Here is a 20,525-nt window from a genome sequence, read left to right as displayed (position 1 = left end):
CTACAAGGCCCTGAGTTAAGGTATCAAAAACATGAAAAGTTTATGTATGCCTTGATTGTAGCCTCTCGAAGGTTACGGCCTTACTTTCAAGTGCACACAATAAGAGTTTGAACGAACCAGCCAATGAAGCAAATCCTTTAGAAAACGGATATTACGGAAAGAATGGTTCAATGGGCCATAGAGCTATCCAAGTTCGACCTCAAGTACGAAACTTGGACAAAAATCAAAGCCCAATGCCTCACTGACTTCGTGGCAGAATATGCAGGAGAGCAAGAGGAAGCCTCCACAGCATGGGAGCTATACATGGATGGATCCTCCAACAAAGTTGGAAGCGGTGCAGGCATAATACCAGTCAACCAAGAGGGAACTCAAGTGGAAGTCTCCATCAAATTTGAATTTCCAGCTTCTAACAATCAGGTAGAATATGAAGTCTTGATTGCAGGATTAAAGCTGGCAGAAGAAGTCGGTCTGACCAAAGTAGTCGTGTTCAGCGACTCTCAGGTGGTGACCTCCTAACTAAACAGAGAGTATCAGGCTAAAGACCCCAACATGAAGAGGTACTTAGATAAAACCTTGGAGTACCTTGGACAATTTACTGAGACCGAGGTTAAACACATAACTCGGGATCTCAACAATAGAGCAGACGCCCTCTCCAAGCTAGCTAGTACCAAGCCAGGAGGGAATAATAGAAGCCTAATCCAAGAAACTCTCCAAGAACCCTCAGTTACAAAAACAGAGGGCAGACAAGATGTCCTTGAAGTATCCGGATTGGACCTCGAATGGATGAACCCACTAATCGAATATATAAAATTCGACATCCTACCCAAAGAGGAAAAAGAGCCTAAGAAGATCTAGAGGGAAGTACTTTGTTGAAAAATATCCTTTATAAAAGGGGGATCTCAACACCATTATAGAAGTGTGTCCCGACCTCAAGGACGACAGAAGTCTAGGAAGAAATCCATAATGGTATCTGTGGAAATCATCTCGGAGCAAGGTCTCTGACTAGGAAAGTCATACGAGTCGGGTTCTACTGGCCCACCTTGCAAAGAGATGCCACTGAGTTCGTAAAGAGGTCTCAACCATGCCAAATGCATGTAAACTTCCACGTCGCTCCCCCCGAAGAGCTCATAAGCGTAACTTCTCCATGGCCTTTTGCAAAATGGGGATTGGACCTGTTGGGACCCTTTCCTCAAGCGCTTGGACAAGTAAAATACTTAATAGTGGGAGTAGACTACTTCACGAAGTGGATCGAAGCAGAATAATTGGCCACCATCACCACCCAGAGAAGCCGAAAATTCCTCTACAAGAACATTATCACAAGGTATGGGCTACCTCACTCCATCACGATGGATAATGGCACTCAGTTCACCGATTCTACCTTTAGGAACCTGGTAGCCAATATGAAGATCAAGCATCAGTTCATCTCGGTAGAACACCCACAAGCAAATGGACAAGTCGAGGCAGCCAACAAAGTTATACTGGCAGGGTGAAGAAAAGGTTGCAAGATGCAAAGGAAGCATGGGTTGAGGAGCTCCCTCAAGTACTATGGGCTTGGACCACACCTTAGTCTGCGACAGGAGAAACATCCTTCCGACTTGCTTATGGCGTAGAAGCCATGATACCAGTTGAAATCAATGAGCAAAGTCCAAAGGTAAGCTTCTACGACGAGGTTGGCAATATACAGGGCACAAAGAAGAACTCGAACTACTCCTCGAAGTCCGAGAACAAGCCCAGTTAAGAGAAGCAACTTTGAAGCAAAGTATGACAAACAGATACAACAAAAAGTCATTCGAAGAAGCTTCGCCCCGGACGACTTGGTCTTGATCAGAAATGGCATTGGAGTTAACAAGTCTGGGGATGGAAAGCTTGCTGCCAACTGGAAAGGGCCATACAAAATTAATGAGGTCCTAGGAAAAGGCTACTACAAGGTTACCGACTTGAACGGCACTGAATTACCTAGGTCGTGGCATGCTTGTAATATGAAAAGGTACTATAGTTAAAAGCGAACTCCACTCCCTGATGTAATCTTTTTCCCGACTTCATGGTTTTTTCCCAAAAAGAAGGGTTTTCCTGAAGGGAATTTTAACAAGGCATCAAAGTGGATGCTAAGGGGCAACAATTTTCAACCCCTTAGTAGCAAAAAGTACCTTTATGAATAAATAAAGATCTTTTTTCTACATCTCTTTGTAAATTCCATTTAAATTACTATCATTTTTCTACAAAACGCGCCGAACTTAAGCTCGACAAAACGTGAAAATCCCGTGACTGACTTAAGTGGTCGTCAGGATAAAACGACGAGGTACAAGTCGGCGTAAAGAGGTTATACAAGTAGATCATGATAACTCAAAAATATCACGACCAATAAGTCAGAAAAACTGAGAAGAATTAAAATGTATCGCGAAAATAACGTAAGTTATGAACAATTCTACTAAGAAAAATTTGAATTCATAAGGAATACCAAAAAGAGATCAAAAGGAAAAAACTTCAAAAAAGGCAGGAACTGTCTCAAGTCTTTGAAAAATCCAAAAACTTAGACAAAATACAGCCTGCAGGATAAAAGGTTTTTTCAGAGAAAAAAGATAATAGAGGTTTTCTATAAGAAATCTAGCAAAAAAAATATGGCAATAGCATAGGCACGCAGTATATTTCTTAAAAGCCCTTATCCAAAAAGGGCAGATTAATGAAGTAACTTTTTAGTTAATGGCCATAACAGGCCAGAAAAGTCAATAACAAACCATCACAAAAACAACAAAAGAAAAAATTGTTCAACAAGGGGCCCACAAGTCGGGCTCCAAATAGCTCAATTCAATTAAAAGAAGAAAAATTAAGAGTCACCCGAAGGGAGAAAAGTCGGATCAGCAGCAGGGGAGGACGGAGTAGTCTCTTCGGCAGCAAGGGTCGGAACATCCAGAGACGTCGGCTGAGACCCCTCCAGTTGTTCCTCATGAGAAGGAAACTCACAATTCTTTGGCCACGAGTCTTCAGCTCAGAGTCTGTCTCGGGTTGGGGAGGAGAAACATAGCCCCGTTCACAACAATCTTATCAGGATCAAGAGGGGAGAGATCCAGGCCAGGAGCAATCACTCCGACTTGCTCTTTAAAAATTCTCCAGGCCTCTTCCGAGCTCTCCGCCATGGAGTCCTCTAACTTTTGATAAGCCTCTCGACCTTTCTCCAACTCCCACTGGAGATTGATGTTCTCGGTAAAGACCCTCACATAATTCTGCTCCGCCTTCTCCTTCAGGCTCTCCGCCATGGCACACTAGCCCATCAACCTCTTCTCCCTCTCCTAGAGTCGGGTCCTCTCCTCCTGCAGCTTAGCAACCTCTTCCTTAAGCTTCTTCTCCTCTTCCTGATAAAGGAAAATTCTCCCTTCCAACTCCTCAACCTTTTGGGTTGAGCCCAAAGAGCTAAGGGGAGTTTTTTCCAAAATATCAAGGAGCTTCGTGCATACTCCAGCCGCCTAAACACTCTCCTGAACTAAGATATTAAGATGGTTTTGAATGGAAGCATCATCCATATTAATTCGCGTATGAGGATAGATGTGATTCCGAACGAACTTAGGGCCATCAAAATTAGCTTCCTCAGAAGAAGAAGAGCAAGACTCTGAAGTCTTGCGCTTCTTCTTCTCGGGTGCAGGAGGAGTTTGGATGGGGGGACAAAGAGAAGAGGCAGGACCAGAAGTTACTAAAATGGGACGAGAAGAGTTCCCCAGATCACGATGAGGAGGAGGAGGAGGAGGCCCTGGCGGCATTGACCCGAGCCCGAAACCTCCTCTTAGCATCCTGGACTTTCAAGTAGGAGGAGCTAGAACCTTTCTTCACCATTTCTAAAAAAGGAGAAAACAAAGAATTAGTCTACAAATTGGAAAAAGTAGGAAATAGCAAATAGGAGGATTACAAGTTGGAAGGGTATCTAAATCGACAACAAAGCTACCTAATTGGATCCGCACAAAACTCGAAGACCCTTGAAGAAACTCCTTGGTGTCCAGATTAGGGACCCTTCCCCAAACTTCTCAGAAGAATCCTACAACAGCCTCCTCAACCTCATCTAAGTCATCCAGACCATACTTCTCCATAGGAGAAGCCTCTAACCAGTATAGAGGAAAGCGGGGAGAAGAATTTTTGTACAGGAAAAAGGGATGGTGACCCTCTACGGCTTGAACTTTAAAGAAAAAGATTTAGAAATCATGAAAAGATTTATCAAAAATGGAGAAAACTTTCTAACCTTGAATGGCCCGGAAAGAAATCAACTATTGCTTATTATTTTGCCCACTGAAAGGCTTGGTCATATGAAAGAGATAGAAAAAGATCTTCAAAGAGGTTGGGAAGCCCAGCTCTCGACTAACAAGCTGGTAAATTTTCATAAAATCCCAAGAATTGGGGTGGAGCTTAGTGGGAGCAACTCGGCAATGGTTCAAAACCTCTATCTCAAAGTCAGAAAAAGGTAAAAAAAAAAACCCAGACGGATGAAAAGACTCTCATACATAAAAAAGAAATGAGGGTCAGCATCGGTAGCCCTCCCAAAACAAACCCGGTCTTCGGGACCTGGGGCCAATAACTTGTACTTAAGTTCATCCTCCTCTAAAAGGCAAATCCTATGAAGAACATGAAGTTTGGAGAGATAGTTGGTATCCACTAGGGGTTCTTCCCCAAGAACAGTAACATCCATCCATTGTGAAAGAAACTCGAGAGAAGACATCTTTTGCAGTAAAAAGAAGTAGGTAAAAAGACAACGAGACCTACAAAGAAAAACGAAAAGGAGATCAAACACAGTGACCCTAAAGGATCAAAGCAAGCCCCACAATAAAGCAGAATCACTAGGCTTATGGATAGACTCGCTATGAACACGCCAAAACTCCTTTAAAAATACAAAGTAGAGAATTCAATAATGAAGAGGAGAAGGCTAACCTTTGTATATGGAGGTAAAAGCAAGCAGGAACAACAGTGAAGCACTCCAAGAAGGAAGAGAAAAAGCTTTCTCCTTGAGAAAATGAGGATTCTGGGTAAGAGATTCCAGAAAATGAAAAAAACAGAAGAAAGAGACGGAAAAGTATTTATAAATACGCCAGGGGAAAAACAGTAAAACGAGGCTATCATTAAAGATATGCACTGTTACCAAAGTAACTGCTCCCCACGTGTAAATACGAAACCCCTAATAGATGCGACGTTTGATTAGACGCAACTGTTGAAAATTTTTAAAATCACGTCGGTTCTCACTTCACATCGGCTACAAGCCCGAGTTCAAATACTCGAATCCAACTCATACCTAAAAGAGATTGGATTCAAGTAGGGGCACTGTTCATACCCTGACCCAACATTAGGGCCCAAGTCCAAATGAGCCAAAAAGGCCCAATCCAAAGATTGGCCTTCGCTACTCACCGGCCTCCTCAGAAGAGGTCGGGTTCAACACGCACTCCACTTTAAGGAAGTCGGGATCGAAGATTAGCTGGCAGATAACCCTTATTCAAATAAGTAACTGCCTCTAAAATCTCTCAACCCACTTTCAGGAGGCATATCTCAACTTTCCTAAGATAAAGGGATGGTTATCCACCTGAAAAGGTGAAACTACTCCAACTGTGGTTATTAGTTCACCACTATAAATACTCTGACACCTCTCAGGTATCTCCAAGTTTCAATATTCTCTAAACCTGCTAGAATCCTTTGCTGACTTAGGCATCGGAGTGTCTTTGCAGGTACTACCCCCATTCTTTCATACACTCAAGTCGGACGGCGGCTCTCAGACGTAAACCAAGTCAGAGACCATCACATCTTGACATTTGGACCAACCTTACAAGTCTAATCCATTAAGTTCAGGTTACACACGTAACAGTTCATATCGTAGTTAATATTTTGAACTTGCGAATCACATGCACCTTAAAAAACATACAAGTTTATTTATAAATGTATATATCTCTTTAGAGAAGGTATTTATACTCAAATCTAATTAAAAATCAAACAAATACATTAATTCTTATCGTACACAGAGATATAATATTTGAATAAATTTGAATATGTTTGAATACAAATCTTTTCAAACAATAAAACATAGAGTGGCTATAACAAAATACAAGCACATTCGAAGACTAAATGAAAAATAAAAAATCAAATTTAAGAATAATCATTATATAATTAAAGAAATGAAAATATGGGTGAATTAATAATAACAAATGATGAATTCTCGTTTCTACTTTAAAAGGATTAACTTCGATTAAAAAAAATCAAAAAATAAATTATTATTATATGAAATAAGTAAAGAAAAAAAAACAAATTAAAAACTAAACAAAAGATTTTGAATCTTGAATATTTACACATTTACTCATGAACTATAAATATATAATGTTCAACTGTATATGGATTTAAAAGAGAATTGACAAAATTATTAAAAAGTTATGATTAAAAATATTGAAATTATTGACAAATTTTACTATAATTAATTATTAATTATGAACAAATTTTATAGTCAATATATAATATTTTTCATAAATAATATTTAAAAGAGAAACTCATAAAAACTAATACCAAAATGTGCTACATCAACATATTTGATGTCAAAATATTATGAGTTTAAAATATAAAAGTAATATATGAAAAAAGTTATTATATATTTTTGATGTATACATAGCATGTTGTTTGAAATAACAGTAAATAGTAATTTTTTGACAATGAAAAATTCAGACACTGATAAAAATTATCATAAAAAGTTGAAACTAAAATTATACTTATACAAGATAAGTTTCATTCAATAAAAATGATAAATTATTAAAGAGTAAAGTATCGTTTTTGTCCCTAACGTTTGGGGTAAGTCCTAAAGTTGTTCCTAACGTTTCAATCGTTCTATTTAAGTCCCTAACGTTTCAAAATTGACTCAATGTTGTCCTGTCGTTAGGGATCCGTTAACAGAATTGACGGTGGGATAAAATTGAGACAATTTTGAAACGTTAGGGACTTAAATAGGAATAAAATGTTGGGGACAAAAACGATACATAAAAATAAATTTTAATTTAATTTTATCTTTTAATAATATAAATTTTTTAATTACATCTAAGTAAATTATACTTAATGACATTACTTTCATTTTAAATAAATTTATTTTTTTATAATTTTAAAGAATTTTGATACATTAGAGACAAAAGGTATAATTTATATTTTATTGTATATATATTATTTTTTTCTTTTTTGCAAGTTTATATTCTAGTCATTCTACAAACATTTCATGATAACCAAAAATCTTTAAGAGTAAAATAAAGAAATTAATTTATTTAGGATGAAAGTAATATGATTAAGTGTAATTTACTTAGATGTGATTAAAAAACTAATTGAATACTATGTATAGTAAAAAATTAATATTATTGAAGGATAAAATTAAAATTATTTCTATGTATCATTTTTGTCCCCAATGTTTTCGTCCTATTTAAATCCCTAACGTTTTAAAATCGTCTCAATTTTGTCCCGTCGTCAATTCTGTTAACGGATCCCTAACGGCAGGATAACATTGAGTCAATTTTGAAACGTTAGGGACGTAAATAGGACGATTGAAACGTTAGGGACAACTTTGGGGCTTACCCCAAACGTTGGGGACAAAAATGATACTTTACTCATTATTAAATTTTTGTTCATAATTTCATAAATACCCCTCTCCTTTCTTTTTCCTTCTCTAATCTTAACCTTAACAAGTTAACCGCCACTCCCTCCTCCTACCTTCCATCCTTCTCTGCCACCATAATCCCTTCCACTGTCACCATCCCCTCCACCATCTTCACCCTCTCTTAGAATTGTATGCAATAATAAGTTTTTATCCAAAAATTAAAAAATGTAATTCAAGACCTTCAATCTATAATGAGATGATCCACAAGAAGACTTTAGTTCTTACTTCTTACACTAAACAGATAACCCAATCTTTTTTGACATATTATTACATACACAAATCTCAAATAGGAAAAAGTTACAATATTTTCAACTCTTCTTGTGAGTACATTGAATCAAAAGAGAAAGCTTAATCAAACCGAAGGAAGAATCTTCTTAACAATTTATGGCTAAGAACAGTTATCTGAGAATCAAGAGATTTAATGGTTTCTTCCTTCTGCTTTTCCAAATTAGCCAAAGCCTCTTAAAGCTCAACCTCCACCTTTTTCCTCCCTTCTGCAATCTTCAACTCCACCTCGGCTTGTGTCTCCTTCTTCATTTGATTCAATGTTTCCACTGATATCTTCGCCCTTGCCACCTTCATCATGGCCATGACCTGCTCTTCCAGCTCCTTCACCTCCTCTGACGTGTCATTCACGCTGCTCAGCCTCTCCCTAATGGCTGCATCTCTCTCATCCATGAATTTTTTTAGAGGAGTGAAGTACACCTTTTCTAATGCCACCATGAGGAGCAAGAACTCAACCATGATGATTGGAAGGATCAGAATGAAGTCAAAGAGTGTTGCCTTCTCGATCTTCTTCGTGAGTGACGGAGGCACGAGTGCCAGCGATGTGGCTGCCAGTATAAAGAGGAGACGAGGGCGGAGGGGGAGGTGGTGAGAGGTAGTTGGGGTGGAGAAGAAAATGGAGTGGTAGTGGTGTTGGAGTTGGTGATAGTTGAAGGAAAAGGAAGGGTGAGGAGAGTGAAGAGGATGGTGACGGCAGAAGAGATTGTGGTAGCAGAGAATGGTGGAGGGATAGAAGGTAGAGGAGGGAGGGGTGGTTAAATTGTTAAGGTTAAGGTTAGGGAATGAAAAAGAAAGGAAAGGGATATTTATGAAATTATGAAAAAAAGCTTTAATTATTGGTCATTTTTGTCGAATAAAACTTATCTTGTATGGGTATAACTTTAGTTTCATTTTTCAAGATCAATTTTGTCAGCGTCTGAATCTTTTACGATAAAAAATAATTATTTACTCTATGAAATAATATATGATTATGAATTATCAATCCGGGATTGTCCATAAGTAATTGAAGATTTCAATTAGGCATGCATTGTATAAATTTTATGAAAATTCGTCTTTGTTTTCCTTTAGGTATTACTCTTGGAATATAGCTATTCCGGCGTAGCCCAATAAGGGCTAGAGGTCCAACATGTGGGCTGCTGACCCGATAGGGCCTCGACCCGACAAGAAGGTGACCCGCACATCATTTCTCTCTTGAATGAAGACCTGGATAGCTGGCAGAAATTTCCAAACGAATGGGCCCAAGTCAAAGGGTCCAACTGGGTACAAGGTATAAATGGGAAGGGACCTACCCCTCCCTAGAGGTAAGTTAATTCTACCCTAATTAGTTGTCTCATCGTACGGATGCTTACTTTAGCATCAGAGTGTCCTTGTAGGTGGCCCCACCTGCCGACCCACAGACGATCGGAATAACACCTCTCCATAAAACTCACGGCCAGGTCCAGAAACAACCTCACTCAACCCGTTGCTCTTGACCTGACGTCTATCCGATCCATTAATCCAACGAGCAACTGAATATTGGCATCGTCTGTGGGAACCTGACCCAATTATGAAGCTCATATCTCGTACAGAAGAGGTACAAGTGAGGGAAGGAGCCCGTCTGCGGAGCAAGGTGAGTTTGGGGACCTCACAGGAACGTCCGAGGTCCCCGTCTCGCCAGGGCACTACCCACATCTGGTCTCCTCAGAAACACCCGTTTGGTGGTATTGGGAGTGATAGCTCTCGGATTATAAAAGAGCTCAGACACGGAATGCAAAACTTGGAGAGGGAACTGGCAGCAAGAGACTGTTATCATCCTAAACATAGCCAGGACTCTCATCCAAGCCTGTTACGAACTTGATCTCCCATGAAGAGGTCAGAAGACCATAGGAAGAGTCCTAGTAGGGATGATGATCGTGACCGAACTCACGTTTAGTCCCTCACCTACACTCACGGTAGGTCGGAGGACCGTGGGGAGTGAAGGATAGACAAAGGAAAGAAATAGTGAAATCCCATTATAATGATAGCTACTTCTTTCCACCCATCTATCCTCAAGGTTCGTAGTACAAAATTCAGAATCCACAAACTAATCGGCAAGTGCATCGGATCGTACTAAGTAATATCTCAGATGAGTGAGGGTCGATCTCACGAGGATTGATGGATCAATCAACAATGATTGAGTGATTTGTTTAGTTAGACAAGTAGAAAATGATGTTTTGAGGGTTTAATTGCATTAAACAGTAAATTCAGAGAATTAGAAAGCAAGTAGTAAACGGGTTGTGAAGATTATATGAGAGACAGTTAAGGTTTCAGAGTTGTTTATTTTCCGAATTTCTATTTCTTACCAACTACTTTAATCATGCAAGATTTAATTCATGACAAACTATATTTGAGTAAACCCGAATTCCTTAGTAATTTAGTCTCCTATAACCTAGTTAATCGCCAATTCCTTGGTCAACTAATTTTAATTAGAGGTTTAAGTCCAATTCTACTTTATCAACCACAAAAACTCTAATTACCCAAATATAAGAGGATTGTATGTCACGTATCCCATTAAGTATAGATAATTAGTTATTTAGGAGAAATTATTTTCAAACTATTGTTCAAGTAAATTATTTTTCCAAGATTTAACAAGAACAAAATTAGAATAAGGGTTATTCTTCCGATCTACCCAAATCCTTAAGATGAAAAATGAAAACAAATCCTTGAAATTGAAATCAATACATTAATTAAAATAGAAGAGTAATAGTATTAGTCCATAGAATAAATAGAGTTTTTAACTTTAATAGTGGAGGTTTAGTTACTGATGGCTCAGAGAGAAAACAAGAGTTTCAAAGTGTAAAGTGTAGAATGTGGTGCATAAGAGAGAAGAGAGCCCGAAGGGCTGAATTTTTTTCCTTTTTATATCTAACCTAATTAATGTAAAATATATTTTCTAAAGCTAAATAATATCTTTTTCTATAGTAAATAATATAAAGTTTTAATCAAAAAGTCCTTGAAGATCTCATTGCTAGCTCGTGGAGACATGGGGACCACCACAAAATCCTAAAGCTGGTGCCAAACATGGCCCGCGTGTGCTTATTGCTTTATCTTGATCTTGGCATCAAACTTGGAGATCCTAATTTTGGCTCCACCATGCCAGCATGAATGGGGAGCTTGTGATGATCTTGGCACCAAACTTGGAGATTGCCACTCCTGGGGTTGTAATGGCTCCATTTCTTCCTTCTAAACTCTGTCAAATCCACCCGAATACTACCTGAAATAAACCAAATTGCACACAACTCAAAGTAGCATCATGGTGGCTTAAAAATACTTAAATCTTGATTAAACTTAACAAATTCGAATGCAAATTCACTAGAAAAAGATAGAAAAGATGCTCACGCATCACAACACCAAACTTGAATTGTTGCTTGTCCTCAAGCAACCAAAACTAATATCAACTTAAGATATGAATTTGTATGAGAGTTGAGTGCTCAATTAAGCTCCTGTCTATCTCAAAGTGGAGTTAATAACACTGAAACTCTGAATAGTTTCGGCATCTCACTATCCTTTGAATCTTAGGAATGTCAATGTCATTCAAAATTAGAATCCTGATAATATTATGAATTCTCTTGCCTTTTTACATCGGATTAATCCTTGAACACAATAATTTTCTTTTCTTTAGTGCTTTGCACCTTGAGGCTAGCCGTGACTTTAAATATTTTGTCTCAAGCTTTACTTGACACAGAAAACACCACAAGCACTTAACTGGGGAACTCTTTTGAGTTCTGATTTCTCTTTTAATTGCTCCAAGATAGTGGTGCTCAAAGCCTTTAGCATGCTCTGTATTTGCACTTGGTCTCGACTCTTAGTGCTCTGTCTCAAGGATTACTTGACACATTCACACCACAAGCATATGGCTAGGAAAATAACTCTTTTGAGGTTTTAATCATACTTGACCTTCCTAGCCATTGATGTTCAAAGCTTTGGACCTTACCTTTTATTCTCTTTTTCTTTTTGCTGTTTCTTTTGCTTCAAGGATTAATTTCTTATTTAATTTGGAGAATTTATAATAGTTCCCTAAATTCTTGTTCCTCATGCATCAACATCCTTTGATTTAAATTCAAATATGCACTGTTCATATCATTCATTCAAAGTCACAGGTAACACTACCACATTTAAGCAAATAAAACTACTCTTAAAAATAAACTCAATTTCTCATTCAATACATCGCTTCTTTTCTTTTTCTTTTTAAATTCAAGCTCAGTGAGCGGTACATGAGACATTTTTTTTTCAATTTAAAAACAAACAATAGAATTAAACTAAAATCTAGGAATTGAAAATACTAAAGATCATGCAACAAAATAAACAAAGCAACAGAAAATAGGAATATAACATAATAGGAACAGAAAGAAAATAGGAAGTGAAAAGGGACTAAACCACCTCAGTCGCCACGGTGGGGGTCTCTCTGCTTAGGCTGTGGTCCATATGGTCCTCTCAAGAGCCCAAAGTCATGTCTTAGTTGAACAAGCTCATGGGGCTGAGTTTCTTGCTTTGTTGGCAACTGATGGAGAAGAGTATTTTGAATATCCTATGTTGCCCTCATCTGATCAAGGGAGGAAGTAAGCTGCTCCCAGCAGCTATCCTGTGTCATCCTCATCTGCTCAAGAGAGGATGTGAGCTGCTGCCAGTACTCCTGAGGTGGAAAATATTGTCCCCGAGGCAAGGGAGGCTGGTCTTGCTGAGCCTTTTCTTCGGCTTGCTCTCCTCTGTGAATCTTCTAGTATTCCCTGACCTATTTCATATTCTTCTTAGTGATAGGACTCTAAATTGGAATAGGGAAATCGTGATCCACCTTCACCCTAGCAATGTCACATAGGTGGTAGATGAGATGTGGGAAGCCCAGCCTATCATGCTTAGAGGAGTTGGAGGCAATGCTATAAATTTGTTGTCTAATGATGTCCTCTACCTCCACCTTCTCTCCCTTCATAATGCAGTGAATCATAATGGCCCAGTCCACAATGCATTTGGACTGGTTACTAGTGGGCATGAGAGACCTCCGGATGAAGTCAAGCCATCCCCTAGCCAAAGCAAGAAGGTCACTGCTCTTAAGTTGGTACGGTCTCCCTTCCAAACCTATTCTCCACTTGGCCCCTGGAATGCATATATTAGCGAGCACTTGATCTAATTACTGATCTCGGTTTACCCTCTCGCTGTAGGAATCTTCTTCCATGTGATCAATGAGTGGCAATCGGAAGGTTTGTCGAATATTCCTTAGACTGAAGTCAAGGATTTTTTCTCTTACAAAGCTTTGGTGGTTCTTGTCATTGACTCCAGTGACATCTTTGTCTGTGACACAAAGGTTGCCATAAAATTCCTGAACCATCAATTGTCCGACCTCAGTGTGCTGATTGCACAGAAATTGCCACCCTCGCTTTTGAATTTGGAACTGGATTTTCAGATACTCATTCGGTTGAAGTGCAAATTTCGCTTCCAGAATCACAGACCTCTTGAAAGTGACCTCAAAAAATGCTCCTTATGTAATTTATAGCCAAATCTCCTTGAATCATAAGAACCGGTAGCCTGTTCTTTTCCTTCCCTCTTTCTTGAGGTCTCAGTGGTTTTTGGTGCCATGAGAATAAACAAGCAAAGCGACAATACCAAACTTGAAGCTTTACTCGTCCTCGAGCAAAATAAAATAGAGCGAGGAGGAAGAAAGAGAAGAAGAGGGATGGAAGCAATGTGGACAAAAGAGGAAAATAAAATAAAAGGGAAAAGAAAATTGTAATATATATATATATATATATATATATATATATATGTTGGGGAATAGAGTGTGGGGATAGGGTTAGTGGGTGAAGATTCGTTCGAAGGGTGGGGGTATTGGGAATGGAAAAAGAGGGTGTGGATGGAATCGGGGAGAAGATTTGGGGAAGGAAAACTTGTCAAGGTGGGGGGTTGAACGAATCTAAGAGATTCAGTTTCACAATTGAAAAGATTTGGACAAAGAGGTCTAAAAAAACTTTGCTGGCGCCAAACTTGAAAAACCTGGCGTTTGGAGCTGCATGCCCAGCAACAATTTCCTTCTCTTAGCACCAAACTAGTTTCGCTAGTTTGGCGCCACCCTTGAATCTTTTTTTGGCCAGTGGTGGCACCAAACGCCAGGGGGACCAAGTTTGGCGCCACCGTAACAGTGAAAATTGGCACTTTCTTTCTTATTGGTAGCGCCAAACTCTAGAAACCTAAGTTTGGCACCACCCCTCCAGTAAAATCCTGCATCTTGTGCGCATCACCTGGCGCCAAACATGGAAATCCCAAGTTTGGTGCCACCCCTCCAAGAGAAATTCCTCAAAATTACGTCATACCTGGTGCCAAACTTGGAATTTCCAAGTTTGGCACCACCTCTCCAGGGAAAAATGGCTCCAATTCGCTTCATATGTGGTGCCAAACTTGGGCTGGCTAAGTTTGACGCCACTCTGCTTGAATCTAACTCCTCTAGGGTGTCTGAAATTCCTTCTGAGTGCACCTGTTCCTATTTTAATCACTCTGCATGAACAAAACACATATAAAACAAAGGAAAACTACAGAATTATCATCAAAAGATAAATATAAATAAAAAGAAAAGTAAACTGAGCATGAAATCAAAGGATACTATGGCTACGTTGCCTCCCAACAAGCGTTTCTTTACCGTCACTAACTTGATGGTCAGTTCTGCTAAGTCAGCAGATGAGTGGACCTTTAGCGATCAATCTCGCCTCTAAGATAATACTTCAACCTCTGGCCATTGACTAGGAATATTTGATCAGAATTCTATTCCTAAAGTTCCACGTGACCATACCGTGATACTTTGCTTACCACAAAAGGTCCGAACCTCCATGACTTCAGCTTCCCGGGAAAGAGCTAGAGCCTTGAATTGAACGATAAAACTTGCTGGCCTAGCTCAAAAGCTCTTGTGGCTATCTTCTTGTCATGCCACATCTTGGTCTTCTCTTTATAGAGCTTGGCATTGTCATAAGCAAATGCTCGTAACTCATCATGCTCATTTAGTTGGAGCAGCCTCTTTTCTTCTGCAGCCTTGGCATCAAAGTTTAGGAGCTGTATTGCCCAATATGCTCTGTGCTCCAACTCCACTGGCAAGTGAGAGGCCTTACTATATACTAACTGGTACAGGGACAACCCTATAGGGGGTCTGATGAGCGAATAATTTATACGGTTTTTGGCATTATTTTTTAGGTAGTTTTTAGTAGGATCAAGTTACTTTTAAGGATGTTTTCATTAGTTTTTATGCTAAATTCACATTTCTGGACTTTACTATGAGTTTTTTTGTTTTTCTGTGATTTTAGGTAATTTCTGGCTGAGATTGAGGGACCTGAGCAAAACTCTTATAAAAGGCTGACAAAGGACTGCTGATGTTGTTGGATTCTGACCTCCCTGCACTCGAAATGGATTTTTTGGAGCTACAGAACTCCAAATGGCACACTCTCAACGATGTTGGAAAGTAGACATCCAGAGCTTTTCAGAAATATATAATAGTTCATATTTTATTCGTGATTAGATGACGTAAACTGGTGCTCAAAATGCCAGTTCCATGCTGCATTCTGGAGTCAAACGCCAGAAACACGGCACGAACCAGAGTTGAACGCCAAAAACACGTTACAACTTGGCGTTCAATTCCAAGATCAAGCTCAGCCCAAACACACATCAAGTGGGCCCCAGAAGTGGATTTATGCATCAATTACTTACTTTTGTAAATCCTAGTAGCTAGTTTAGTATAAATAGAACTTTTTACACGTCTTTGATAGTCTAGTCTTTGATTGTATTTTTTTATCTTTTGATCATGTCTGGGGGCTGGCCATGCCTGGACCTTCATCACTTATGTATTTTCAACGGTGGAGTTTCTACACACCATAGATTAAGGGTGTGGAGCTCTGCTGTACCTCGATTTTCAATGCAATTACTACTATTTTCTATTCAATTCTGCTTGTTCTTATTCTAAGATATTCGTTGCACTTCAACATGATGAAGGTGATGATCCGTGACACTCATCATTATTCTCACCTATGAACGCGTGACTGACAACCACTTCCGTTCTACCTTAGACCGGGCGCATATCTCTTGGATTCCTTAATCAGAATCTTCGTGGTATAAGCTAGAATTGATGGCGGCATTCATGGGAATCCGAAAAGTCTAACCTTGTCTGTGGTATTCCGAGTAGGATTCCGGGATTGAATGACTATGACGAGCTTCAAACTCGCGATTGTTGGGCGTGATGACAAACGCAAAAGAATAAAGGGATTCTATTCCAACATGATCGAGAACCGACAGATGATTAGTCGTGCTGTAACAGAGCATTTGGACCATTTTCACTGAGAGGATGGGATATAGCTATTGACAACGGTGATGCCCTATATACAGCTTGTCATGGAAAGGAATAAGAAGGATTGAAGGAAGGCAGTAGGAAAGCAGAGATCCAACAGGGACAAGCATCTCCAGACAATTATCTGAAATTCCCACCATTGAATTACATGAGTAACTCTATCTTTATTTTCTGCTTATTTATTATTATTATTCGAAAACTCCATAACATTTACTATCCACCTAACTGGGATTTACAAGATGACTATAGCTTGCTTCATACCAACAATCTCCGTGGGATCACGTAAGGTATTACTTGGACGACCCAGTGCACTTGTTGGTTAGTTATGCGGAGTTGTGACTAAGTGTGATTCACGTTTGAGAGCGCTACCAAGTTATTGGCGCCATTGTTGATGATCACAATTTCGTGCACCAAGTTTTTGGCGCCGTTGCCGGGGATTGTTCGAGTATGGACAACTGACGGTTCGTCTTATTGCTCAGATTAGGTAATTTTCTTTTTATTTTTCTTTTCAAAAAAGTTTTCAAAAATATTTTTCAAAATTTATTCTTTGTTTTCGAAAAAATTATTCAAAATTTTTAAGAATGAATTCTAGTGTTTCATAAAGTATGTTGAAGCTTGGCTGGCTGTAAAGCCATGTCCAACTCAATTGGATTGAGGCTTCAAAACCATCAGCATAGAGGCAAGTTGGTGCACGAAATTGTGTATGCCAATATTAATGGACTATTTAACACAGCTTCGTACCACTAACCAGCAAGTGCACTGGGTCGTCCAAGTAATACCTTACGTGAGTAAGGGTCGATCCCACGGAGATTATTGGTTTGAAGCAAGCTATGTTTATTTTATTATTCTTAGTCAGGATATTAATTAAAATTATCAGTTGGAATTATTAGAAAAATAAAAGAGTGTGAAATAGTTACTTGTTGTGCAGTAATGGAAAATATGTTGGGGTTTTTGGAGATGCTTTGTCCTCTGAATCCCTGCAACATAATGCTTACTCACTTTCATAAATGCAAGGCTCCTTCCATGGCAAGCTGTATGTAGGGAATCACCATTGTCAGTGGCTACCTCCTATCCTCTCAGTGAAAACGGTCCAGATGCTCTGTCACATCACGGCTAATCAGCTGTTGGTTCTCGATCATGTTGGAATAGGATCCATTGATCCTTTTGCGTTTGTCATCACGCCCAGCAATCGCGAGTTTGAAGCTCGTCACAGCCATTCAATCCTTGAATCCTACTCGGAATACCACAGACAAGGTTTAGACTTTCCGGATCCTCAAGAGTGGCCGCCATCAGTTCTAGCTTATACCACGAAGATTCTGATTAAGGAAGATAAGAGATACTCATTCAATCTGATGTAGAACGGAGGTGTTTATCAGGCACACGTTCATGGATTGAGGAAGGTGATGAGTGTCACGGATCATCACCTTCTCCATAACTAAGCGCAAATGAATATCTTAGATAGGAACACGCATGTTTGAAAGGAGAAACAGAAATAATTGCATTACTTCATCGAGATGCTGCAAAGCTCCTCACCCCCAACAATGGAGTTTAGAGACTCATGCCGTCAAAGTGTATAAAATTCAGATCTAAAAATGTCATGAGGTACAAAATAAATCTCTAAAAGTTGTTTAAATAGTAAACTAGTAACCTAGGTTTACAGAAAATGAGTAAACTAAGATAATTGGTGCAGAAATCCACTTCTGGGGCCCACTTGGTGTGTGCTGGGGCTGAGACTTAAGCCTCTCACGTGCTTGGGCTGTTTCTGGAGGTGAACGCCAGGTTGTAACGTGTTTTGGGCGTTGAACTCCAACTTGTAACCTGTTTCTGGCGCTGGATGCCAGACTGCAGCATGGAACTGGCGTTGAACGCCAGTTTACATCATCTATCTTTGCGCAAAGTATGGACTATTAAATATTGCTGGAAAGCCCTGGATGTCTACTTTCCAACCCAATTGAGAGTGCGTCAATTGGACTCTTGTAGCTCCAAAAAATCCATTCCGAGTGCAGGGAGGTTAGGATCCAACAGCATCAGCAGTCCTTTTTCAGCCTAACTCAGATTTTTGCTCAGCTCCCTCAATTTCAGCCAGAAAATACCTGAAATCATAGAAAAACACACAAACTCAGAGTAAAGTCCAGAAATATGATTTTTGCCTAAAAACTAATAATATTCTACTAAAAACTAATTAAAACATGCTATAATCTACATGAAATTACCTCTAAAAAGCATATAAAATATCCGCTCATCACAACACCAAACTTAAACTGTTGCTTGTTCCCAAGCAACTAGATGAACAAAATAGGATAAAAAGAATTTAAGGAGTAATAAAATCTCCGAGTTTTAAGTGAAGCTCAGATTCTAATTTAGATGAGCGGGGCTAGTAGCTTTTTGTTTCTGAACAGTTTTGGCATCTCCCTTTATCCTTTGAAATTCAGAATGATTGGCATCCATAGGAACTCAGAATTCAGATAGTATTATTGATTCTCCTAGTTTACTATGTTGATTCTTGAACACAGCTACTTTATGAGTCTTGGCCGTGACCCTAAGCATTTTGTTTTCCAGTATTACCACCGGATACATAAATGCCACAGACACATAACTGGGTGAACCTTTTCAGATTGTGACTTAGCTTTGCTAGAGTCCCCAATTAGAGGTGTCCAGAGTTCTTAAGCACACTATTTTTGCTTTGGATCACGACTTTAACCACTCAGTCTCAAGCTTTTCACTTGGACCTGCATGCCACAAGCACATGGTTAGGGACAGCTTGATTTAGCCGCTTAGGCCTGGATTTATTTCCTTGGGCCCTCCTATCCATTAATGCTCAAAGCCTTGGATCCTTTTTACCCTTGCCTTTTGGTTTTAAGGGCTATTGGCTTTTTCTGCTTGCTTTTTCTTTCTCTCTCTTTTTTTTATTTTTGTAAAAAAAAATTTTTTTTTCACTGCTTTTTCTTGCTTCAAGAATCAATTTCATGATTTTTCAGATCATCAATAACATTTCTCTTGTTCATCTTTCTTTCAGGAGCCAACAATTTTAACATTCATAAAATTCAATATCAAAAATATGCACTGTTCAAGCATTTATTCAGAAGACAAAAAGTATTGCCACCACATATAAATAATTAGAATTTTCCTTATTAAGAACTCAAAAAAATTAAATTGCCTCTTTATTCTAAAAATCTACTATTTTATTCATGTTTGATGATGATGAGAAAAATAAATTATAACTTGATTGGAGATAAAATCAAAATAGAGATACTAATTACTACTACTAATATATAACTTCTAAGGTAAATTCATAATAAGAACAGTTATCACAGAGTTAAGGCAAAGATTAGGACTCAACAACCTTTATTTTGGGAAGTGGGGGTTCCTCTAGTCTGTGGGATGCTTAATCCTTCAAGAGATAATTTCTGACGCTTCAGTTCCTTCAAGTCACATCCTTGCTCTTCCTGTTCCCTTAGGTGCCATGATCTTGATGAGTTTTAGCTCAGTGATCATGGCAAATCACACCAAACTTAGAGGTTTGCTTGTCCTCAAGCAAAAGAAAGGATAGGAGAGGAATAGAGGGAGAGGTAATTTCGAAATCCAAAAGATATGATGAGTTGAAAAAGATTTGAAAAAAGATTTGGATTGGAAAAAGATTTGTGTTTATGAATTAAGATACATTTGATATTTTTGAAAAAGGGATTTTAGAAATTAGGGTTTTTAGAAATTAGGATTAAAATTTTTGGAATTGAAGGATGATATTTTGAAACATGTTTATGCAAGAAATCATGAATTGAAACATAAAAATTAGAAAAATTGTGAAGAAAAACGAATTTTACCTCCTCCCCACCATTCTGGCGTTAAACGCCCAAATGCTGCATGTTTTGGGCATTTAACGCCCAATTGCTGCTTCTCCTGGGCGTTCAACGCCCAGCTGTTGCTTCTTTCTGGCGTTGAACGCCAGGAAGTCCTTTGTCACTGGGTGTTTTTCTAAACGCCCAGGATGCTGTAATTCTGGCGTTAAACTCTCAGAAGGAGCTTCTTTCTGTCGTTTAACGCCCAGAAGATGCTCCTTTCTGGCGTTCAACGCCCAGATGGCTATCCTTACTGGCGTTGAATGCCCAGTGGATGCTTCTTTTGGGCGTTTAACGCCCAAAACGTTTCTTACTGGCTTTTTCATGCCAGTGAGCTTCCAAATTCCCCTGTAACTCTGTGAATTCAATCAATTGCTATTTTACCTTTTGAAGATACTTTGACATATACCTGTAAAAATCAATTAAT

The 20,525-nt window shown here is 38.9% G+C and overlaps 1 pseudogene; it reads right to left on the bottom strand.

The window, feature by feature from the left end:
- Positions 1-841: 841 nt before the first annotated feature.
- Positions 842-20,525, bottom strand: part of LOC130980240 (ATP synthase subunit b', chloroplastic-like) — a 38,650-nt pseudogene continuing 18,966 nt past the window's right edge.

This window comes from Arachis stenosperma, chromosome 1 (genome assembly GCF_014773155.1).
Source record: "Arachis stenosperma cultivar V10309 chromosome 1, arast.V10309.gnm1.PFL2, whole genome shotgun sequence".
Lineage (NCBI taxonomy): Eukaryota > Viridiplantae > Streptophyta > Magnoliopsida > Fabales > Fabaceae > Arachis > Arachis stenosperma.
The sequence above is the reverse complement of the archived record's forward strand: the minus strand, read 5'-3'. Positions and strand labels throughout refer to the sequence as shown.